The 26,323-nt window shown below is 41.9% G+C and overlaps 1 protein-coding gene across 12 annotated transcripts in view; it reads left to right on the top strand.

Moving 5' to 3' along the window:
- The window catches only part of Duox (dual oxidase), a 238,480-nt gene that overhangs the window by 141,926 nt on the left and 70,231 nt on the right, over positions 1-26,323 (top strand). Inside the window, exon 1 of one of the 12 annotated variants that reach the window (XM_067765640.1) lies at positions 11,115-11,133. The exons of the other annotated variants lie outside the window; for them this stretch is intronic. The gene's annotated coding sequence lies outside the window, so the exon portion shown is untranslated. Of the gene's footprint in view, positions 1-11,114; positions 11,134-26,323 lie in introns of those variants that run through there. 12 annotated transcript variants of the gene reach the window in all.

The raw sequence follows: 26,323 nt of genomic DNA, 5'->3' as shown, positions 1-26,323 counted from the left end.
AGTCATCCCTGGTCCACCTTTATGGCGATATCTCGAAAAGGCGTCCACCTATAAAATAAGGCTCACTTCCTTTTAAAATACTCATTAACACCTTTAATTTGATACCCATATCGTACAAACAAATTCTAGAGTCACCCCTGGTCCACTTTATATCGATATTTCGAAAAGGCGTCCACCCATAGAACTAGTGCCCACTCCCTTTTAAAATACTGATTAACACCTTTCGTTTGATACCCATATTGTATAAACGCATTTTAGAGTCATCCCTGGTCCACCTTTATGGCGATATCTCGAAACGGCGTCCACCTATAGAACTAAGGCCCACTCCCTTTTAAAATACTCATTAACACCTTTCATTTGATACCCATATCGTACAAACAAATTCTAAAGTCACACCTGGTCCACCTTTATATCGATATTTCGAAAAGGCGTCCACCCATAGAACTAAGGCCCTCTCCCTTTTAAGATACTCATTAACACCTTTCGTTTGATACCCATATTGTATAAACGCATTTTAGAGTCATCCCTGGTCCACCTTTATGGCGATATCTCGAAAAGGCGTCCACCTATAAAACTAAGGCCCACTCCCTTTTAAAATACTCATTAACACCTTTCATTTGATACCCGTGTCGTACAAACAAATTCTAGAGTCACCCCTGGTCCACCTTTATGGCGATATCTCGAAAATGCGTCCACCTATAGAACTAAGTCCCACTCCCTTTTAAAATACTCATTAACACCTTTCATTTGATACCCATATCGTACAAACAAATTCTAGAGTCACCCCTGGTCCACCTTTATGGCGATATCTCGAAAAGGCGTCCACCTATAGAACTGAGGCCAACGCCCTTTTAAAAAACTCATTAACACCTTTATTTTGATACCCATATCGTACAAACAAATTCTAGAGTCACCCCTGGTCCACCTTTACGGCGATATCTCGAAAAGGCGTCCACCTATAGAACTAAGGCCCACGCCCTTTTAAAATACTCATTAACACCTTTCATTTGATACCCATATCGTACAAGCAAATTCTAGAGTCACCCCTGGTCCACCTTTATGGCGATATCTCGAAAAGGCGTCCACCTATAGAACTAAGGCCCACGCCCTTTTAAAATATTCATTAACACCTTTCATTTGATACGCATATCGTACAAACAACGCATTCCAGGGTTACCCTAGGTTCATTTTCCTACATGGTGATTTTCCCTTATTTTGTCTCCATAGCTCTCAACTGAGTATGTAATGTTCGATTAAACCCGAACTTAGCCTTCCTTACTTGTTTTTTTTTTTCATTTATATACTTTAGAGGTTTAAAAAAATAATATTTAGGAAAGGTTTTGTTTGTACGTGTTTAAGGAAATCAACGTTTTGGCCATTTTGGAAAGGTATGGGGTTTTTGCCTCAAAATCTTGCTGATCGTTCAAAAATTTTCAGGAGTAGCACCTTGGGGAGGGAATGTCCGTCGTTCACTTACTCCAGAGAGGCTTCGAACCTAACCCCCGTCTTTGGAATTGGTACTGCTGCGTCTGCTGAATAGAAATAGAGATATATAAAATGGTCACACTTTTGTCTGTATATCTCGTGCAAAGCGTAGTTTCACCTGGGGTTTACTCCTAATAATCGTCACGAACACAATTTCTTTAAATCTTTTGTGGCTCCTTGGCGGTCACGCACAAAGGCGACTTACGGTTTCTATTAATGATCTATTAATACTCATGACTCTCGTGGCACAGGGCGCCTCCAGTTTTTTCCGCTGTTTTTAAGAGCTACAATTCCCGATGTGCGATCAGAAGCAATCCCGACCACCAACCGCAACCACGCCTCCTGCCCTCACGCCATATGCCAGCACAGAAGCTATAGGACCGCGACTTCGAACTCATACCTTCGTCGACGTCACGTTCCTAGAAGCTCTAGGTGTAGCACCGAAGACTTTCTAACGGATGTTTTTGTCCCGCTATGCTGCCTAGCTACACCACAGAAAAACCTTGAAAAGTTAGGGAGTGACCATTCGGTCATGGATGCCGCCTTCCAAATCACACAATATTAATTTCGATAGTCGTCGTTAAATCAAAACGATATTTAAAAATGAAAGTCGACCGATTTTAAGTTGAAAGATGTTAACTGCTGTTTTCCGGCCTTATGATATAAGAGCTTCAGTTTTCAGACTAGTTCGACTGTTCACTACGTTAGGGCATTAGTTCGACTGTCTTGGGAAAGCTTTTGTTCAACCCCCTAATCCAGGGTATTATGCAGACCGTGCCTATTGGACGATTTGTAGCCAGGGGCTAAATTCGGCTGTATTCGAACGGAGCCTTCCCGATACCGGGCCAACTCGGGAAGTATTGATGGCCTTACCACAGTAAGGGGTGCTGCTGTGGCTGACGGTTCTTTTCCCGTATATAATACTGGACCGCTGAGCCCGCCTTGTCGGGCAGGTGTTCGAACGACCAAGATGTACGACTCATTACCAAATTGTAATAAGGAGGATGATAAGAGGAGGACTGAGTCGCAAGCCTAGGACGACAAATACGCATTTAGCGATGCGTAGGACTCGGGGAGCCAGAGTAGTGCTGATTCAATAAACTCCGTGTTGGAAAAGGACACAAATGAAAACGGAGTAGAAGAGTGGAAAAGAGTACGATGCAGAGGACGTAAAAGAGCTCTCTCGCAGTGCCGTGCAGCACTAAGAATTGTCCAACACCTGGGAGCAGTGGTCGACCCAACAGGAGTGGAGAGCGAGCGCTTGGAATGGGCCCATGAGGTGGTAGAAGTAGGTCGAGGGTAGTTCAAAAGGTTTGCTGCTAGAAACCCTCGGTTCTGCAACTGGTACGAGGAGGAAGAAGCATCGAATGGCAGAATGAAGAGGCAACGTTCGGCGGAAGGTGACAATCCTGCTTTCAAGAGGCAGAAAAGACCCAGTCCCAGAGCCGCGAGGCAGGGCAGTTGCATAGACAAGACAAGTAGACCCAAAGCTGTAAGACAGATGGGCCCCAATAGCGAGGTAGCAACTACCTCGAAAGTTGCGAGTCAGAGGGAAGTTCCAACTACGGAATTAGGAGATAAGCCAAAGGGAGATAACGCTAGACTCCGGCTTTCTCGGAGGTGCTAAAGGGAGTTAAAGCTAAGACTCCGACTTTCTCGGAGGTGCCAAAGGGAGCTAACACTAAGACACCGGCTTTTCCCGAGCAGATAAGTGATGTGGCAAAGCAGTCACTGACTGTGGCGCTGGTTGATCGTTGTAGTTCTTTCGGACAGATGAATAGTGAAAGGTGGAGATCTGTTGAAAGGGAGCTTATTAGCTTAATGCTTAAGATGATGCGGGAACAACCAAGTAAGGCCCGTCCAATCTTTGATTCAGGGGGATTGTATAATGGTGGGAAAATGATAGGTTTCGACAACATCGCGAGCTTGCGGTGGCTCGAGGAAGTGGTTCCAAACCGTCAAAGGCAAGGCACGAACGCGCGGTTTGAGGTGGCGGATAAAGCCCAAATCCTCCCTTACTGTATCTTGGCCTACGGAGGAAGGTCAGTTCTACACCTTCTAAATAAACAAGCAGGCGGAGGATATATTGTACACGCAGCTTGGAAAAATGTTCATTGGTACAGGCAAAATTTATTTGCGACTAAGGAAAAGAAGTTCCGAGGATAAAAATCCTAACACACTGGAAGTGGGTCTAAATATATATGGAATAGTGGGTATGGTATAATTAAGAACCTTATCCGAAAAGGACCTCAAAAGCCTAAGGGAAAAAGACAGGTGGAGGTAGCCGACGCCACCACGAAGGTGTTAGAAGAGGACCAACAGCCAGGTGGTGCTGTGAGTCGCACAGAGGAATACCCGGCACAACAGTTACAAGAGGCTGAAAGGGGCTTCGAACACTCTAAACCGAAAGGACAAGGGGAGGACGACGACGTCATGACGAAGGTGCTGGAGGGGGACAAACAGCCCAATTATGCTGCAAGTCCTACAGATAAACCTCCAACACATTAAAGTGGCGTCGAGCGAACTCATCCTTACCCTTGAGGAGGGTTCGCGTTGATTATGCGCAAACAGAAGGACGGGTGCGAGCTGTAGTAATGGTAAGTTAACAGCTGCGTTCATATATGCTGCCTAATTATACTACTGAGGACCTCGTAGTGGTGACCGTTGAGCAAAGGAATAAGCAGGCACTTATCCTGGCATCCTGCTACATGGCCCATGCTGCGGAGGTTCTACCGATGGAGTGCAAACGGCTAGTACAGGACGAAGGGCACAAAGGGCGGTTGGTCATAGACGCGGATGCAAATGCGCACCACAATGCGTGGGGAGAAGCAGATATGAACGAGAGAGGCGAATCTCTATTTTGTTACATCCTGCAAACCAATTTGCAGACAGCCAACAGGGGAAATGTCTCTACATACATTGGTCCAACATCCAGCAATGTTTTGAATATTACACTGAGCTCCGAACGTGATATATCAAGGTATGATTGGATGGTTCTTGATAGACCATCCTTCTCCGACAATGCGTATATCAGCTTCAGCATCCCCATAAAGGGGGTAGGGAAGGGAGGAACCTTTAGAAACCCTAGGTCAACAAACTCGACTAAATTCCAGAAACAGGTAGAAACGTAACTGGGACAATCCAAAGAGGTTGCCAATGTGGAAGAACTGGAGGAGTCTAATGAATTCCTAATAAGGACGCTTAAGAAGATTCAGAGGAAAAGCAAAGCCGCCATGGTGGAGCAATGAGCTGAGTCTTCTAAGAAGACAGATAAATTAAATGCTTAAGCTAGCAAAGACCGCGGAAAGCGAAGCGTGTCGGGACGAGTACAGGGATCTACTGAGGATCTACAAGCGTGAAATTTCCAGGGCGAAGAGAATCTCATGGAAAAGTTTCTGTACGGACATAGAGTGCTCCAGCGAAACAGCACGGTTGAGAAAAGTCCTAGCAAGGGGAAATATAGTCCAGGGACTAGTAAAGAAATAGAACGGGGAATGGTCACGTAATAGTGAGGAATCCCTTGAGGGGCTTCTCGATACACATTTCTCATCGGGAGATGGTTTAGAATAGCTAGCAGATAGCGCTGACACTTCGATCACGGAGCGGATAATTCCGCGCTTGGTGACCGATACTAAGATCGAATGGGCAGTGAAGACGTTTTCTAAGTTTAAATCGCCGGGCTCAGATGATATATTCCCGGCCCTGCTACAAGTTTCAAGTAGGGGGGTCGTGGAATGGCTTAAAATAATATTCGATGGGTGCATAAGACTGAATCATGTACCGCACTACCAAAGGCAGGGAAGATCGGTCACGTGTATCCCAAAGATTATAAATTTGAGAGGCTGATAGATGTGTACATAAAGTCCAACGTGGATGAAAAGCTGCTCTCCACAACACAACATACGTACACCAAAGGCAAGTCGGTAGACACCGCATTGCAGAGGGTGGTAATAAGCGTAGAGAAAGCCCTGGAATATAAGGAATATGCTCCAGGAGTCTTCTTAGACATTGCCGGGACTTTCAATAATGTTTCTAAATGGGCGATTATGAATGGTCTTAATTACATTAAAGTACATCCAGCCTTAACCAGATGGATCGGCTGCATGTTAAATTGCAGCAAGAATTCATCAAAATGGGTATTGTACGAGGCCACGAAATCCGTGGACAGGGGAACTCCGCAGGGAGGGGTGCTATCACCTCTGCTGTGGACGCTGGTCATCAACCAACCGCTCAGGCGATTTGATGGGGGTCCCGTAAAACTTACAGCTTACGCGGATGACGTTGCAATTGTCATAAGTGGAAAGTGCCTTCCAACGATTAGCTCTTTGATGGATCGGGCGCTTCGGGATATTCATACCTAGGCATCAAATGTCGGGTTGTAAGTCAACGCGGATAAGACAGATATGGTCTTGTTTACAAAGAGGTACAAGGTCCCAAATTGGATCAGGCGAAAGTTAGGAGGGGTGACCCTACAGGAGAAACCTTGCACAAATTATCTAGGAATCATCCTAGACAGTAAGCTGTCTTGGAAGCTCAACGTGGAGGAGAGGGTGAAGAAGATTTCAGCGGCACTTTATGCATGTAAAAGAATGCTGAGGTGCACGTGGGGCTTATCGCCCTCTCTTTCTCATTGGGTTTTAGAGCGATTGTAAGCCCTATCTTATACTATGGAGTTCTTGTTTGGTGGAAAGCCTCACAAAAAGCAACCTACCTCAAAAAATTAGAGGGGGTATGCAGACTACCAATGCTTTTCAGGGAGCCCTGAAAACAACCCCGACAGCTGCACTGTATTCCATTCTGCACATTCCACCTGTAGACCTGGTACTAAAGAACATAGCGCTAACAACTGCAACCAGGCTCGGTGCCTCGGGGCAGCTTGAGCGCCGACCATACGGCCATAGTAGTATAGCGTCATCAATCACAATACGAACATACTACCTGATTCCCTATCTGCGCTTCGAGGGCGATCTCAAGGCCACAATAGAGGTGGACGTTTGGCGCAAGGGTGCTCAAATGGCGGACGAGGCGATACATGTGTACACAGATGGTTCCAAAGTAGTGGAAGGAGTAGGGTCTGCGGTATACTGTGCTGATCCGGAAATAAACAAATCCTACAGGCTGCCGGATTACTGTAGCGTTTTCCAAGCGGAAATAGTAGCCGTAACCAAAGCAGTAGAAATCCTGGAAGAAAATAGCCCAAGCTGCAATCGTGTTAACTTTTATATTGACACTCAAGCAGCAATTAAGGCAATAATCTCGCATAGCACGGCATCTAAATGCGTGTTAGAGTGTAAGCAGTCCCTGGAGAAAATCGGGACAGGGAGAAGCATACATCTATATTGGGTCCCAGGGCATATGGGAATGAAAAAGCGGATGAACTAGCTAAAAAGAGTGCATCCCGTAGACGTCCCAATTAGACTGGGCGAAATTAAGCGATGGCAAGAGGTGCACGTGATCGACCAAGCAGGAAAGGCGTGGGTTCAAGCGAGGGGCTGTAAAGTGTCGAAGATTATGTGTAGGCCTTACAACCTTAGACTAACAAAGTTGCTTCTATCATTAAAAAGAGGGGACTGTAGACTCATGACGGGTATTCTGGCTGGACACTGCCTTCTGGCGTTACATGCCTTTAAATTAGGCTTGGTCTGTGATAGCAGATGTAGGAAGTGCGGGCTGGAGGAGGAAACGATCGAGCACGTTCTGTACTCTTGCCCTGCGCTTGCCAGGCAAAGACTCCAGCTATTAGGAGTGATACAGCTGTCAGATCTAGAAGCAGCAAATAGCTTAAATCCTAGGAAGCTGCTAGTATTTGCCAAGAGGACGGATTTATTTTACAACATAGGTCCTGGTTTTTGATAGGGGTTTTCAGTTTGGTCGTTAAAACAAACTTCTGGTAACACTTCGGACTTATTCAGTCTATGTGAGGTCCTCATGGACCGGCCAGTTCAACCTAACCTAACATGCGTCATTTTATTTGAATTCATTTTTCATTATTAATTTTTTGAAAAAAAAGGACGTGTGGCACTCGGGGACAGCCGCGGTAAAGCTCACGCACCTCAGTATATATAGAATACATGTACATACGCTTTGAAATAAAGCGCGGAATAGAACTATATAAATAGAGAAATTAACTGAAGAAAGAGTATACCAATGGATAACTACATTGAAGTATCACCAACTAAACCACAATACTTTTTCTGAAGCCTTTTAATATTTAGTGCACAAATATATACATATATCATGGATCAATTAACATCAGCCAATTCACCGATGTCCGTAAAAAATCGCCAATTTGCCGAAATAAAAGAAAAAATAGTCAAGGGAGACGATAAAATCATTTTAACTGCCGGAAAGAGCAAAGTTTGGAATATTTTCGGCAAAGCAGATATTGGCGGCAGCTTTTTGGACAAAGTAGTAGCTTGCAAAGACTGCAGTAGCGTTTTAACCTTTACAAAGATCACATCAAATTTAGTCAAACACAAGTGTTACAAAACTTTTACAGATCGAGTTGACAATAGGACCCGAATTGATGTTGATAACGAAACAAGAAAGGACGTTGTCCGATCTGTTACAGGATGGGTTGTAAATATTGCCGATCGTTTCAAATTGTCGAGGATGAAGGCCTGCATGAATACACAGAGCTAATATTGTCAATAGGAGCCAAGTATGGTCCAAATGTAGACGTTTAAAAAATTGCTACCACACCCTACCACTGTATCCAGAAACATAGACAAGCTCTACAAAATTGCCTATGATGAAATGAGAACAGAACTAAAGGAACTAAGTGGCGGATTTCTTAGACTCACTTCGGATATATGGACAGACACTGTTTCAAAGCATTCCTACTTATCACTAACGGTGCACTTTATTACAAATGCAAAATTATTCACAAAATTGCTTGCTTTTAAGTCCATGGACTCCGAGCCCTGTACCAGTAAGAATTGCCTATTTCAATACCCTGATTGTTTTTTCACGAACTTTTTCACAATAGATCAAAGAATTCTGCAAAAAGTGACGGATTCTCTGGACGAATTTGATTGCTCCTTGGATAAAGCCATTATTGTTACGGATAGAGGAACTAACATGAAAGCCGCTTTCCAACATCACAACCACATATTTTTTATTACACATTTATTGCACAACATCGTGGAAAAATCTCTTAACAAGTCAGCCGATATTAGCGAAATGAAAGAAAAATATTCACATGTCGTCAAGTATTTCAAGAAATCTGGAGCCAATGCACAATTGACAACAACCCTTAAAAGCATTTCTCCGACAAGATGGAACACAGTTTACTACATGCTACAGTCTCTCAAAAATAACTGGGTGGACGTTGGAAATATTTTGGAGGAAAATCGTCAACTGAGCTGTATTAGTGGAATAAGCTTAAATGCCTTAACAGATACCCTTAAAGTGCTGGCTAAAATTGAGGAAACATCAAAAGAGTTGGAAGGCGATAGCTATCCAACCTTACATTTAGTAATAGTACATGTTTACTACTTTATGCGGCATTGTGAATCAACCAACGATGGGTCAGAATGCATAGAAGATTTGAAGCTACGGCTGCGCACATTGCTTAGGGACACTGTACTTAGTAATTTAACAATGATTCATAACATAGCTCTATTTCTGTTCCCACCGACTAACAATCTCTCCCAGTTTACTGCTGTTGAGAAAAATGAAGTCAAAGAACATTGTAAAACTTTGCTTGAAAAGCTAATAAATGAAGACAGTTTGATTAACAATGAAAACTGTCAGCAGAATTCACTTTCAAACGAAAAAGAATGCCTATTTTCCGGATTTCTCCAGCCTCAAAACATACCTAGTAGTATTGACTTAGTACAACAAGAATTGATGCTATATGAAAATATTTCTGAGGTCATGCATGACATTCTAAAGTGGTGGGAGTTTAATAAACTTAAATATCCTCTGTTATTCCAGCTAAGCCGAAAAATATTTGCTACTCCTACTAGTAGTGCCCCTTCAGAAAGAGTATTTTCAAGCGCCAAGCAATTACTTTCAGATAATCGTAAGGGTTTAACCCGACGTGTTGAAAAAATAATGTTTTTACATATCAATATGAAAAATATTTAGAACATATATAAAAAAAAAACTTGCTTGCTTAAATAGTATAAGTTAAATCTACTTAGTTAAAGAGATATTAATATCTAACATAAGAAAACGCATTAATATGAAAAATAAATAAAATCCTAAAATGGCACATTTATGCACTTTATTTTGTTATAATAAATAAGTTTTACACGGGCAACTAGTGTACATTTTTATAATTCCTTAAAATTCACCAAGCTGTAGTTGTATACACAAGTACACCTGCGATACATGTAGTACTACTGAATATACAAGAATATACTGAATGCACAAGTTGTACTACACACATGCGTTGACGCCATTGGTTGTAGTTGTGCTGCATGAGACGAGACCGTATATTTTGCTACTCACAGCCTTTTGTACGCATACACATAAGTTCTCATGCCAGAGAATTGAATAAGTGCTTGTACATAATTTGTGTGAATGTATTCATAGGCATATTTTTGTGCATTCATGCAGCGGCGACGTGCGCAAAACGTCCCAAATCAGCGGCGGCGGCGGCGTTTATCGATGGCGTATATCTCTAATATACTTATGCACTTAAACTTTAAACTTAGCTACTATTTATACATATGAAATAAGTCTTCAATAATTGCCGCTAGAAGGGCTCCTAACCATTAACTAAGTGGTGATAAGCGCTTTTTTTTACCCGCAAAGGTATATGTACTATATACATGTAAACAAAACACGGCTATTATATCACCTCAAGTATGAGGCACGTTTTCGGAAGGTTCGAACAGCAGATTTAGGTCACCATAAAGTAGCAGTGTATCGCTTATGAAAAAATATTTGTAATTGGTCTGATATATGTCTGCGAATGTCGTTTATAAAAAAAGATTTTGATCCAATGCCTACTATACATGCCAACCTAATATAAACGCACGCAAGTCATTTTCTGTCAAAAATGTCACATGCACATACAACTTGTATGAGAGCAACCCAACGTGACGTTTGCACACATGCTTTACATTTTCGCAACGCATGCTTATTTGGGTTAGGGCAAAAAACGCCGGTTGTTTGCGTGCGTTAAAAAAACGCAGTGCGGTCTTATTAGGTTGGCATGATAGCTTTTATACTCAAAAAAGTGTGCCAGGATGACAAGTCCGTAACGTTGCAAACACCCATAAAAGTCATAGATTTCCTAAAAATACGATATTTGATATATTGTTGACAAATAGCATGAGTCAAAACGACGCTGCATGGTCATACCGTTAGTATGTTATTATTGGCCAAACAAAAGTATTTGTAACTTGGAAAACGTTTTAGTTATTATCACAGCTGCACGACAAAATAATTATAACATTCTATGTCTTAGAAAAATAAAAACAGTTTCTGAACTAATTTTTAGATTTTTTTTGTGTTTACATGTCAACACATTGATTTCGTCCATTTCAAAATTACAGCAGGTATCAGAAAACAAATAAAATGAATTAATTAAAAATCACTGCTAAACAACGGCTGTAGCAGCAATATTTAATTGTGAAAAGTCGTGGACTAATTGGCTGTGACATTGACTTTTTCGGCAGCGATATTTACGTTCAGGTATGCATTTGTAATTTTAATGAACTGGTGCAAGTATAAAAATTTTATAATTGAAATACGACTGAATTTGTTTATGTTTGTTAACTTAAGGTCCAAGCACATTCGACTTTTGCGTCGCTTACGTTGCGTAAACAGTTGACTTTGAACACACACGTCTTCACTGATATGTTCCTAAAGATGGAGACATTGGTGCTTTATCTGTAACCGTATCGGTAACCTTTTAACAGCTGATTCGACCAACCTTATGAGAATCAATGCAATCGATTATTGGTGCCGCTAAGGTCGTAACCGTATCGTAGCCAACCAATTGGGTTTTGGTTTACCGTCGTAACGATAAACAGCTGATTACGTTAGGGATACGGATACAGCGATACGACATACGGCTCCAATGACTCCGGCTTATTCCAGAGTCAAAGTAACGGCAAGGCCAAAGTAACACAAAAGAAATTCAAATACTTAATTTGGCATTTCTTCTTGAAATTTCTGCAATTTAAGAAAAATCTTCCACATTCAATATAATTTGTTGTTATGTTAAAAAAAAATTATGTTTTTAATTTTTCATCATTCATTTAAATTTTGATCATAGGGGCAGGAAAATTTTCAACGTGCGTTACTCCGTGAAGCCTGCGGGAAAAAACCGCAAAGTAGAATGTGTTGGGCCTTTAATTTTAATTTTAGGGATTGGTATATTTAGGGATTCCGACGGGATGCCGGACGAATCCCGAAGACCATCCAGAAATGATGCCTAAAGGGACCCAAAATAACCCAGAAAAAGGCCCGTAATGATCCCGGCAACCATCAAGAATTTATCTCTCGAAGGTACGCAAATGATCCCGAAAGTACCCCGACGGAATCCCGGACGGATCCCGAAAACCATCCAGAAATGATGCCGGAAGGGTCCCCAAATGATCGCGAAATAGTCCCGAAATGATTCCGGAATAGTCCCGAAAATGTCCCAAAATAACCCCGACGGGATCCCGGACGGATCCCGAAAACTATACAGAAATGATCCCGGAAGGCTCCCAAAATGATCCCGAAATAGTCCCGAAAAAACCATCCAGAAATGATCCCGGAAGGGTCTCCATATGAAGTGAAGCTAATTATAAAACCATGTTAATAAGGCAGCAGGCGCATTGGAGCGAATGAAAAGTTACATAGAAACATACAGGTAAAGCTAATAAAAGCGTGCTAATAAAAACAATTGAAGGAGGGCGGATGGCGGGAGTAAAAGGAGAGGACCACTGATCGTTCCTCCAAAATTGTCTAGATCTCGATCTGTATGTGCCACATACAAAAACTATTGATTTAGGAGAAAATTTATATTGAGTTATAACAATTTATAGATTATACACCAGAGGGGGAGATAAAGGGGGGGCTGAGGGTGTGACTGCTTACTTCGTAAGCCCTCGACTTATTTGACCCCTTGAGTCTGTGATATTGGTGAAGGCCAGTATACGTAAAGCTATAATGTGTAAAAATTGTTAAAAAGTAATTGCTCGAAGGGGTCGTGGGACCCCGACCCCTCTTTCCGTGTTCGAAAAAAATTTCGCTAGTAGACTACTGTCTGTGTCCCAAATTTCATCAAAATCCGTCTAGCCGTTCTGGCGTGATTCAGTCACAAAAACGAAAAAATATAATAATTAAATTATAACTGTTCCTAGGGGGCGGCGACCACGCCCCTTTTGAAAAATATATAGCTAGGAGATACTTCTGGACTTTTGGCTATATGTATGCAAAATTTCATCCAAATCGGTTCAGCCGTTCTTGCGTGATTGAGTCACAAAGACAAACGTCTGGGCAAACATCCAAACATCCAAACATCTTCACATCCAAACTTTGCCATTTATAATATACTAGCCTTTACCCGCGGCCCCGTCCGCAAGGAGAAAATTAAATATATGGGATATTCACGTTAGCCTGCTTATCAAGTTATCTGTTTAAAAAGATGTTTCTGTCCAATACATTTTATTTTTGTAATTGAGTAAAAAAAGAACTAAATGAGCTGATAACCTGACAGGATCCCCAAATGATCCCGAAATTATACAGAAAAATCCACGAAATGACCCCGACGCTATCGCGGACAGATCCCGAAAACCATTTAGAAATGCCACGGAAGGGTCTCCAAAAGTTCCCGGAATAGTCCCAAAAAACCCGAAATGACAACGACACGATTCTAGACTTATCCAGAGAACCACAAAGAAATGATGCCTGAAGGGTACCAAAATGATCCCGAAATAGTCCCGAAAAAGTTCCGAAATGACCCTGACGGGCTCCCGGACGGTTCTCAAAAACCATCCAGAAAATATCCAGGAAGGGTCCTTAGGGGATCCACGACGGATCGCGAAAACCATACAGAAATGATTCCGGAAGGGTCCCAAAATGATCCCGTATTAGTCCCGAAAAAGTCCTGAAATGACCCCGACGGGATCCCAGACGGATTCCGAAAACTATCCAGAAATGATGCCGGAAAGGTCCTCAAATGATCCCCTAATAGTCCCGAAATGACCCTGACGGGATCTCGGACGGATCCTCAAAACCATATAGAAATGATGCCGGAAGGTACCCCAAAGGATCCCGAAATAGTTCCGTAATGAACCTGACGGGATCCCGGACGGATCCCGAAAACCATCTAGAAATGATGCCGGAAGGTACCCCAAATGATCCCGAAATAGTCCCGAAATGACCCCGACGGGATCCCGGACGGATCCCGAAAACCATACAGAAATGATGCCGAAAGCGTCCCCAAATCATCCCGTATTAGTCGAGAAAAATACCCGAAATGAACCCGACTGGTTCCCGGACGGATCCCGAAAAGCATCCAGATATGATGCCGAAAGGGCCCCCAAATGATCCCGTATAAGTCGAGAAAAAGTCCCGAAATGACCAAGACGGGATCCCGGACGGATGCCGAAACCCATCCAGAAATGATGCCGAAAGCGTCCCAAATGATCCCGTATTAGTCGAGAAAAAGTCCCGAAATGACCCCAACGGGTTCCCGGACGGATCCCGAAAATCATCCAAATATGATGCCGAAAGGGTCGCCAAATGATCCCGTATTAGTCGAGAAAAATTTCCGAAATAACCCCGACGGGATCCCGGACGGATCCTCAAAATCATATAGAAATGGTGCCGGAAGGTAACCCAAATGATCCCAAAATAGTCCCGAAATGACCCTGATTGGATCCTGGACGGATCCCGAAAACCATCTAGCAATGATGCCGGAAGGTACCTCAAATGAACCCGTATTAGTCGAGAAAAACTCCCAAAATTACCCTGAAGGGATCCCGAACGGATCCCGAAAACCATACAGAAATGATGCCGAAAAGGTCCCCAAATGATCCCGTATAAGTCGAGAAAAAGTCCTGAAATGACCCCGACGGGATCCCGGATGGATCCCGAAAACCATCCAGAAATGATGCCGAAAGCGTCCCCAAATGATCCCGTATTAGTCGAGAAAAAGTCCCGAAATGACCCCGACGGGTTCCGGACGGATCCCGAAAACCATCGAGAAATGATGCCGAAAGGGTCCCCAAATGATCCCGTATAAGTCGAGAAAAAGTCCCGAAATGACCAAGACGGGATCCCGGACGGATCCCTAAAACCATCTAGCAATGATGCCGGAAGCTACCCCAAATGATCCCGTATTAGTCGAGAAAAAGTCCAGAAATGACCCCGACGGGATCCCTGATGGATCCCGAAAACCATCTAGAAATGATGCCGCAAGGTACCTCAAAGGAACCCGTATTAGTCTCAAAATGACCCTGAAGGGATCCCGAACGGATCCCGAAAACCACACAGAAATGATGCCGAAAAGGTCCCCAAATGATCCCGTATTAGTCGAGTAAAAGTCCCGAAATGACCCCGACGGGATCCCGGACGGATCCCGAAAACCTTTTAGAAATGATGCCGAAAGGGTCCCCAAATGATCCCGTATTAGTCGAGAAAGGGCCCCGAAATGACCCTGACGGGATCCGGACGGAACCCGAAAACCATTCAGAAATGATGCCGAAAGGGTCCTCAAATGATCCCGTATCAGTCGAGAAAGTCCAGAAATGACCCCGACGGGTTCCGGACGGATCCCGAAAACCATCGAGAAATGATGCCGAAAGGGTCCCCAAATGATCCCGTATAAGTCGAGAAAAAGTCCCGAAATGACCAAGACGGGATCCCGGACGGATCCCTAAAACCATCTAGCAATGATGCCGGAAGCTACCCCAAATGATCCCGTCTTAGTCGAGAAAAAGTTCCGAAATGACCCCGACGGGATGACGGATCCCGAAAACCGTCCAGAAATGATGCCGGAAGGTTCCCCAAATGATCGCGAAATAGTCCCGAAATGATCCCGGAATAGTCCCGAAAATGTCCCAAAATAATCCCGACGGAATCCCGGACGGATCCCGAAAACTATACACAAATGATCCCGGAAGGGTCCCAAAATAATCCCGGAATAGTCCCGAAAAAGTCCAGAAATGACCCCGGCGGGATCGCGGACGGATCCCGAAAACCATCCAGAAATGATCCCTGAAGGGTCACGAGATGACCCAAACGGGATTACAAATAGGGTGAAGATAATTATAAAACCATGTTAATAAGGCAACAGGCGCGTTGGAGCGAATGAAGAGTTACAAAGAAACATACAGGTAAAGCTAATAAAAGCGTGCTAATAAAAGCAATTGAAGGAGGGCGGATGGCGGGAGGAGGAGAGTACCACTGATCGTTTTTCCAAAATTGTTTAGATCTCGATCTGTATGAGCCAGACACCAAAAATTATTGATTTTAGGACAAAATTTACATTGAGTTATAACAATTTATAGATTTTGCACGAGAGGGGAAAGGGGGGGGGGGGGGGGGGGGGTGTATCACTGCTCACTTTGTAAGCCCTCGACTTATTTCACCCATTGAGTTTGTAATATTGGTGAAGGTCAGTATACGTACAGTTATAATGTGTAAAAATTGTTAAAAAGTAATTATTCGAAGGGGTCGTGGGACCCCCTTCCCCCTTTCCATGTTCGAAAAAAATTTCGCCAGTAGCCTATTATCTCTGTCCCAAATTTCATCAAAATCCGTGAAGCCGTTCTGGCGTGATTCAGTCGCAAAGACAAAAAAATATAATAATTAAATTATAACTGTTCCTAGGGGGCGGAGACCACGCCCCTTTTGAAAAATATATAGCTAGTAGATCCTTCTAGACTATTGGCTATATGCATGCCAAATTTCATACAAATCCGTCCAGCCGTTCTTGCGTGATTGAGTCACAAAGACAAACGTCTGGACAAACATCCAAACATCCAAACATCTTCACATCCAAACTTTGCCATTTATAATATACTAGCCTTTACCCGCGGCCCCGTCCGCAAGGAGAAAATGAAATATGTGGGCTATTCACGTTAGCCTGCTTATAAAGTTATCTGTTTAAAATTTTTTTTCTGTCTAATGCATTTTATTTTTGTAATTGAGTAAAAAAAAGAACTTTATGAGGTGATAACCTGATAGGATCCCAAAATGATAACGAAATTATCCAGAAAAAGCCACGAAATGACCCCGACGCTATCGCGGACGGATCCCGAAAACCATCCAGAAACGCCCCGGAAGTGTTTCCAAAAGTTCCCGAAGTAGTCCCAAAAAAACCCGAAATGACAACGACACGATTCTAGACTTATCCAGATAACCACACAGAAATGATGCCTGAAGGGTACCAAATTGATCCCGAAATAGTCCCGAAAAAGTTCCGAAATTACCCTGACGGGCTCCCGGACGGATCTCAGAAACCATTCAGAAAATATCCAGGAAGGGTCCCTAAATTATCCCGACTAACTCCAGAAAAAGTTCCGAAATGGCTCCGAGGGGATCCACGATGGATCGCGAAAACCATACAGAAATGATTCCGGAAGGATTCCAAAATGATCCCGAAATAGTCCGGAATTGACCCAGATGGGATCCCGCACAGATCCAGAAATGATCCCGGAAGGGTGCAAAAACTATCCCGGAAAAGTAACAAAAAATCCCGAAATGGCTCCTACGGCATCCCGGACGGATCCAGAAATGATCTCGGAAGGGTCCCCAAATGATCCCAAAATGGTCCCGAAATGACCCTGATGGATCCGGCAAACCATCAAGAAATTATGCCGAAAGGGTCCCAAAATGATCCCGAAATAATACAGAAAAAGTCACGAAACGACCCCTAGAGGATCCCCAAATGATCCCGTATTAGCCCCGAAAAGGTCCCGAAATAACCCCGACGGGATCCCGGACAAATCCCGAAAACCATCCAGAAATGATGCCGGAAGGAATCCCAAATGAGTCCGTAAAAGTCCCGCATTGATTCCGACGGGATCCCGAACGGATACCGAAAATCATCCAGAAGTGACGCCGGAAAGGTCCTCAAATGATCACCTAATATTCCCGAAATGACCCTTAAGGGGTCATGCACGGATCCCATAAACCATCCAGAAATGATCCCGATATATTCCCGAAGAAGTCCCGAAATGACCCTGACGGGATCTCGAACGCACCCCTAAATGACCCTGACGGGATCCCGGACAGATCCCGAAATCCATCCAGAAATGATCTTGGGAGGGACCCCAAATGATCCCGAAAAAGTCCCGCAATGATTCCGAGGGGATCCTGATCGGATACCGATAACCATACAGAAGTGATGCCGGAAAGGTCCTCAAATGATCACCTAATACCAAAATGACCCTGACGGCATCCCGGACTGATCCCAAAATCCATCCAGAAATGATCTTGGGAAGGTCCCAAAATTATCCCGAAATAGTCTCGGAAAAGTTCAGAAATTACCCTGACGGGTTCCCGGACGAATCCTGAAAGCCATCTCTAAATGATCCCGAAAAAGTCCCGAAATGACCCTGACTGGACCACGAAAGGATCCCGAAAACTATCCAGAAATGATGCCGGAAATGTCCTCAAATGATCACCTAATAGTTCCGAAAAGACCCTGACGGGATCCCGAACGGATCCCGACAACTATCCAGAAATTATGCCGAAAGGGTCCGCAAATGATCCCGTATTAGTCGAGAAAAAGTCCCGAAATGACCCCGACGGGATCCCGGACGAATCCCAAAAACCATCCAGAAATGATGCCGGTAGGTATCCCAAATGATCCCGAAATAATCCCGAAATGACCTCGTCGGCATCCCGGACGGATACCGAAAATTATCCAGAAATGATGCCGGAAAGGTCCACAAATGATCCCCTAATAGTCCCGAAATTACCCTAATGGGATCCAGGACGGATCCCGAAAACCATCCAGAAATGATGCCGGAAGAGCCCCCAAATGATCCCGAAAAAGTCCCCAAATGACCCCGACGATATCCCGGACGGATCCCGAAAACCATCCAGAAATGATGCCGGAAGAGCCCCCAAAGGATCCCGAAAAAGTCCCCAAATGACCCCACCGAGATCCCGCACGGATCACGAAAACCATCCAGAAATGATGCCGGAAGAGCCCCAAATGATCCCGAAAAAGTCCCCAAATGACCCCGACATACTCCAGAAAAGGTTCCGAAATGGCTCCGAGGGAATCAACGACGGATCGCGAAAACCATACAGAAATGATTCCGGAAGGATCCCAAAATGATCCCGAAATAGTCCGGAAATGACCCAGATGGGATCCCGAACAGATCCAGAAATGATCCCGGAAGGGTCCAAAAACTATCCCGGAAAAGTAACAAAAAATCCCGAAATGGCTCCTACGGCATCCCGGACGGATCCAGAAATGATCTCGGAAGGGTCCCCAAATGATCCCAAAATGGTCCCGAAATGACCCTGATGGATCCGGCAAACCATCAAGAAATTATGCCGGAAGGGTCCCCAAATGATCCCGAAATAAAACAGAAAAAGTCACGAAACGACCCCTAGAGGATCCCCAAATGATCCCGTATTAGCCCCAAAAAAGTCCCAAAATGACCCTGACAGGATCCCGAAAGGATTCCGAAAACAATACAGAAATGATGCCGGAAAGGTCCTCAAATGATCCCCTAATAGTCCCGAAATGACCGTGACGGGATCCCGACAACTATCCAGAAATGATGCCGAAAGGGTCCGCAAATGATCCCGTATTAGTCGAAAAAAGTCCCGAAAGGACCACGACGGGATCCCGGACGAATCCCAAAAACCATCCAGAAATGATGCCGGTAGGTATCCCAAATGATCCCGAAATAGTCCCGAAATTACCTCGTCGGCATCCCGGACAGATCCCGAAAATTATCCAGAAATGATGCCGGAAAGGTTCCCAAATGATCCCCTAATAGTCCCGAAATTACCCTAATGGGATCCCGGACGGATCCCGAAAACCATCCAGAAATGATGCCGAAAGGGTTCCCAAATGATCCCGTATTAGTCGCGAAAAAGTCCCGAAATGACCCCGACGGGATCCCGGACGGATCCCGAAAACCATCCAGAAATGATGCCGGATGAGCCCCAAAATGATCCCGAAAAGTCCCCAAATGACCCCGACGTGATCCCGGACGGATCCCGAAAACCATCCAGAAATCATGCCGGAAGAGCCCCCAAATGATCCCGAAAAAGTCCCCAAATGACCCCGACGATATCAAGGACGGATCCCGAAAACCATCCAGAAATGATGCCGCAAGAGCCCTCAAATGATCCCGAAAAAGTCCCCATATGACCCCGACGAGATCCCGCACGGATCCCGAAAACCATCCAGAAATGATGCCGGAAGGGTCCCCAAATGATCGCGAAATAGTCCCGAAATGATTCCGGAATAGTTCCGAAAATGTTCCAAAATAACCCCGACGGGATCCCGGACGGATCCCGTAAACTATACAGAAATGATCCCGGAAGCGTCCCAAAATGATCCCGAAATAGTCCCGAAAAAGTCCCGAAATTACCCCGGCGTAATCCCGAACCGATCCCGAAAACCATCCAGAAATGATCCCGGAAGGGTCTCGATATGACCCTTACGGGATTACAAGTAAGGTGAAGCTAATTATAAAACCATGTTAATAAGGCAGCAGGCGCATTGGAGCGAATAAAAAGTTAGATAGAAACATACAGGTAAAGCTAATAAAAGCGTGCTAATAAAAACAATTGATGGAGGGCGGATGGCGGGAGTAGAGGAGAGGACCACTGATCGTTCCTCCAAAATTGTCTAGATCTCGTTCTGTATGTACCAGATACCAAAAACTATTGATTTAGGAGAAAATTTAGATTGAGTTATAATAATTTATGGATTTTACACCAGAGGGGGAGATAAAGGGGGCGGGCGGAGGGTGTCACTGCTTACTTTGTAAGCCCTCGACTTATTTGACCCCTTGAGTCTGTGATATTGGTGAAGGCCAGTATACGTAAAGTTATAAATAAAAAAAAAAATAAATAAAGTTATAATGTGTAAAAATTATGAAAAATAATTTCTCGAAGGGTCGTGGGACTCCCACCCCTCTTTCCATGTTCGAAAAAAATTTCGCTAGTAGACTACTGCCTGTGTCCCAAATTTCATCAAAATCCGTGTAGCCATTCTGGCGTGATTCAGTCGCAAAGACGAAAAAATATAATAATTAAATTATAACTGTTCCTAGGGGGCGGGGACCACGCCCCTTTTGAAAAATATATAGCTAGTAGATCCTTCTAGACTATTGGCTATATGTGTGCAAAATTTCATCCAAATCGGTCCAGCCGTTCTTGCGTTATTGAGTCACAAAGACAAACGTCTGGACAAACATCCAAACATCCAAACATCTTAACATCCAAACTTTCCCATTTATAATATATATTAGATATATAATATATATTAGATTAGATATTAGATATATTTTTTTTTTTGCTAATTGTCAACAAAGGCTATTATAACGCACGAGGAGGGCTACAACAACAACAACAACAGGAGAGCTAACTTTAAATGACTTCAAATTTCGAATGCAAAAAATTAGTGGGCTTTTGACGAAAGACTAGAAAAATGAAGTCTGGAGTCTTTTATTGGAGTCGTGACTTATGAGTCATCTAGAGAAGTCACTTCCTCGACGTCGCGTATTAACTATTGAGGTAAACGAAATTGGTCTCTCCACGGCGGCCGAAGCAAAGGTGCATTGTATTTTATATACGCCCATTTAATGGAAGGATAGCGGTGTAAGATGGCTTTGTTAGGAGATTTATCTACCATATTAGTTATAAATTCAGCTTCTGTAGATGTCTCTTGAAAAAGTTGTGAAAACATTATACCAGACAGCTGCATTGCCATTCTACACATACCGCCAGCAGACCTAATGGCCAAATATATCGCTTCAGTATATACATATGTATATTGATTGTCAGGCGATAATTTCACACATTACTTCATCAAGAAGTGTTCTGAAATACAAGGAAGCATTGGGTTGCCGGTCATAAAGGGATAAAAGGTATCGAAAAGGCGGATGAATTGCCAAAGGAGGGTACAACACTCACTGAATCGACGAGATATGCTCCAATTCATTTGACAGAAATCAAAAGGCGACAGAAGTTGCACATGATGCATCAAGCAGCGTGGGCAGAAGCGCGGTGCTGCAAAATTTCTAAGATGATGTGCAAAGCCTACGATATTAGACTCACAAAGACGCTCATATATCTGAAGAGAGAATATGGCCATATTAACTGGACACTTTCGGCGTCACGTACTTATAAGTTAGGCTTCGTCAATAGCAGAAGAACGGCTGAGCACGTTCTGTGCTCGTGGCCTGCGCGCACCAGGTCAATGCTTCAGTTATTAGGGGTGGCAGAGTTGCCAGATCTCGGGGCAGTAATTAAGCTATGTAGGTCATAGCCCTGGCACCTGATAGGGGCTCTTACATTTGGTCGTCAAACAAATTCTGGTAACACTATGGACACATTCAGTCTATGTGAGGTTTTTGTTGACCGGCCAGTTCATACAACAAAACAGATCGATCATATACCTTTTACCTTGATACTGCCTCATGTGAAATGACTTCAAAGAATACAAACGTCTTCAAGTGAATTTAATTGTCTTCAAGAAGATTTCTCATTCATTTAAAAAAAAATTCGAAGTCACAAAATAAAGCGTGAATGGTGAGTTAATTTTTTAATTCTCAGTCATAGAATACAAATACAAAATCAACTGAATAATTATTCGCAAAAGAATACATTCTTTTACAGCACTACCCTGCCTGACGATTCATACTTAAACTCCCACACCACTACCTCTCCTACCCCGACTTCTTCATTTATAAAATCTTTACACAAATATTGAATAGGAGATTGAAATAATTAGGATAGGGAAATTTATATTTTCTTAGTGATATATGCCTGTTGTGAGTACTAGTTGTTGAACTCACAAAAGGTCAGAGAGTGTTACGGTTATAGCCAGTCCTATCCCCAGCAAACACAGTTTCTAACGTTAGAGAAATATTGTAATTTTACATTAGAATTCTAATATAGTTCTCTAATGCATTTCGAATCGAAAACTAGGTTAGAATTCGACTGTAAAACGATTCGAATAACACTAGAAATGCTGAGCTCAATATTTAGGTACGGTTTTAATTTATTATAATAGAAAAAGCCTTTGAAATATGTTCCTTCTTAATACATAACAGAGCTGTTGAAGAATGAAATCATTTGATTTTTGAAATTAGAGCTTTGCTACAATCAGTATTTCACAATTTTTTCTTCATACGAGAATTATGCTTTAAATTTTATAATTCTGCAATCATGCTGAGAAATAAGGATTTCATTCAGCACGGCATGCAATTGAAAAGAATGCTAAATCAAACTGCAGAAATAAATATACTGAAATCAATGAGTGCACTCAGGTGATTTCACAATTTTGGTGTGTAAAGTTATGCATTCAGTACCAATCACTTGCTACAAAAATGATCAAATACTCCCTAAAATAGTATGTAAAAATTTGAGTTCCTTTTTATGAAAGTTGAAATTTAAAAATTTATTAGAAAAATGTTTATAACATTCTTCAGGATAAGAATACTTGAAACAACTTGCTCAATAGCGTTAACCATCACAATTTGAAAAAGCGCAATGTAAAACAGAAAAAAAGTATTTTTTGGCAGGTTGAACATTCCTGTCTTTCATACTAACTTCTTTTTTCCCAATAAACAATGGAACAAAATATCTGAAAGAAAGAAAATGTTAATTCTCAATTTGATTATCTGTCTTTTACATCATTTGAGAAAAAAATTGTTCAGAAAGTTAACTCAAATATTAATTTGCAGCTTGTTTTTTGTTTAAGAAACATTGGAGACAGGCATTTCGGATAATATTTGAACTTTAGTCGATCTATTGTAGACCGCTTTGCATACACATGTATATACAATCCCATCGTCAACTGCAATAGCAGAATACGAGAAAATCACATTGACGGTCGAATGCTAAAATAGCTCCAGGAATGTTGGGAGAGGTGTCAAAATTCGAAATCGAAATTTTCTTGAAGGAGATACTTATTTGCAAAAAACGAACATTGTTGCATTTTTTAAGATTTTTTTGTACACGCCAGGGACCCAACCAGTTATGAATTTTATAATAAAATACTAAAAAAAACTTTTTTTATTATAAATATGTTTGTTACAAATTTACAGGATACCCCTGACTTTTATCCTTTAGTCAGATAATGTCAGTTAAAACACTAGAAATATTTTCAACCCCTATAAACAAAATTTTTATCATCATTATTTATTATATTGCCCAAGATATCCAGAAACTAAATACATATATAGTTTGTATAAAGTTAAAACTTACCCAATCTAATAGCACTTAAATTTTTAATGAATAGAACCCCACACGCAAATTTTTCAGTACTGTTTTTGGGCGCACCGTTTAAAAAATATCTCTGAAGGCAATGATGCGAGGGTAATAATACCTGGCAGCTAGATGAAAAACATCACGATTATAACATTTTAGAAAAACAGGCGGGATTGGGAAAGGGGATGTGGCACTTCCCCTAAAGAATATATTTCTATATCGCTTAACTCCTGGACCGCTAAATCAACATTACTGAAACTTCGAAAAGCTGCTAATCTTGTTATTGCTGAAATGTTAACTAAATCCAACTGAATTTTTTACATCCTTAACCAGTGAAGCGACATCGCTGGAATATAATACAGTTGCTTTTGTTGCTAATATTTCACTTTTAGGAAAAGTGGGAAACCTTGCAAATGGAAGTGTGTACCCACAGAACTCTATCATAGTGTCTTGAATGTATTTATAAATCGCGCACTGTTGTGCGAACACTTTCGAGAGAAAATACAGTTTGTGAAAAAATCCATCTAAAAGGACTTACTCAACCAATAGAGAATTTGAAAAAGATTGCTTCAATAAAATTAATTGATTGAAATTAATTTTAAAGGTACTTTCTATTTGGAACAAAGCTTCAATACAGCATCAAAATTATTATTTCATTATTGCTTTATTAGAAGGCTTTTAGATACAAAAATATAGTCGGTTTTCTAGGAGTTTCGGATTACATAGTTAATGTAACAACATTTTCATTTAATAATTCATTATATAATTAATGAAATTCATAAAATCACCAAGAAAATGCAAATTATTATTTCTGCAAACTTTGCGGCACAAGATAATATGGCTTTTTAAAATATTTAAACATATTTGGTTGGGAGAAATATTTTTGAAAATTTGAGTATGCATTTTATTTTGATTATATTCGAAGTGCTTTCTCTTTTAACTATTTTTTTGTTAAAAACGTTATATTTAAAAGGTTAAATTGTGGTTCCATTAAACTTCTGTGTAAAATTGGTGTTACTGTGATTTTAGGTGTACTTGAAAACTAAATAACGTAAGAGATTTAAGAATAAGGTTAGCTCTCAAATGAATTCTAAATTAACATTGATAAAAATGCTTATTGGGTTGTCAAATAATTAAAATTTTTTATATTTAATTTTTTGTTTTGTTTTTGACAGTAAAAAAAACATGACCGTTCTCCTGATATCACAGTGTAGCAAATTCGACAAATATGAAAAATAAACAAGTAAGGAAAGTTAAGTTCGGGTGTAACCGAACATTACATACTCAGCTGAGAGCTATGGTGACAACATAAGGGAAAATAACCATGTAGGAAAATGAACCGAGGGAAACCCTGGAATGTGTTTGTATGACATGTGTATCAAATGAAAGGCATTAAAGAGTATTTTATGAAGGAGTGGGCCATAGTTCTATAGGTGGACGCCATTTAGGGATATCGCCATAAAGGTGGATCAGGGTTGACTCTAGAATTTGTTTGTACAATATGGGTATCAAATTAAAGGTGTTAAAGAGTATTTTATGAGGGAGTGGGCCATAGTTCTATAGGTGGACGCCATTTAGGGATATAGCCATAAAGGTGGATCAGGGTTGACTCTAGAATTTGTTTGTACAATATGGGTATCAAAAGAAAGGTGTTAATGAGTATTTTAAAAGGGAGTAATCCTTAGTTCCATAGGTGCACGCCGTTTCGAGATATCGCCATAAAGGTGGACCAGGGGTGACCCTAGAATTTGTTTGTACAATATGGGTATCAAAAGAAAGGTGTTAATGCGTATTTTAAAAGGGAGTAATCCTTAGTTTCATAGGTGGACGCCGTTTCGAGATATCGCCATAAAGGTGGACCAGGGGTGACCCTAGAATTTGTTTGTACAATATGGGTATCAAAAGAAAGGTGTTAATGAGTATTTTAAAAGGGAGTGATGCTTAATTCCACGTGTGGACGCCGTTTCGAGATATCGCCATAAAGGTGGACCAGGTGTGACCCTAGAATTTGTTTGTACGATATGGGTATCAAATTAAAGGTATTAAGGAGGGTTTTAAAAGGGAGTGGTGGTAGTTGTATAGGTGGTCGCCTTTTCGCGATATCGCCATAAAGGTGGACCAGGGGTGACTCTAGAATGCGTTTGTACGATATGGGTATCAAATGAAAGGTGTTAATGAGTATTTTAAAACGGAGTAATCCTTAGTTCCATAGGTGGACGCCGTTTCGAGATATCGCCATAAAGGTGGACCAGGGGTGACCCTAGAATTTGTTTGTACAATATGGGTATCAAAAGAAAGGTGTTAATGAGTATTTTAAAAGCGAGTAATCCTTAGTTCCATAGGTGGACGCCGTTTCGATATATCGCCATAAAGGTGGACCAGGGGTGACCCTAGAATTTGTTTGTACAATATGGGTATCAAAAGAAAGGTGTTAATGAGTATTTTAAAAGGGAGTGATGCTTAGTTCCAC

Source organism: Eurosta solidaginis, chromosome 2 (assembly GCF_040869045.1).
Source record: "Eurosta solidaginis isolate ZX-2024a chromosome 2, ASM4086904v1, whole genome shotgun sequence".
Lineage (NCBI taxonomy): Eukaryota > Metazoa > Arthropoda > Insecta > Diptera > Tephritidae > Eurosta > Eurosta solidaginis.
The sequence above is the reverse complement of the archived record's forward strand: the minus strand, read 5'-3'. Positions and strand labels throughout refer to the sequence as shown.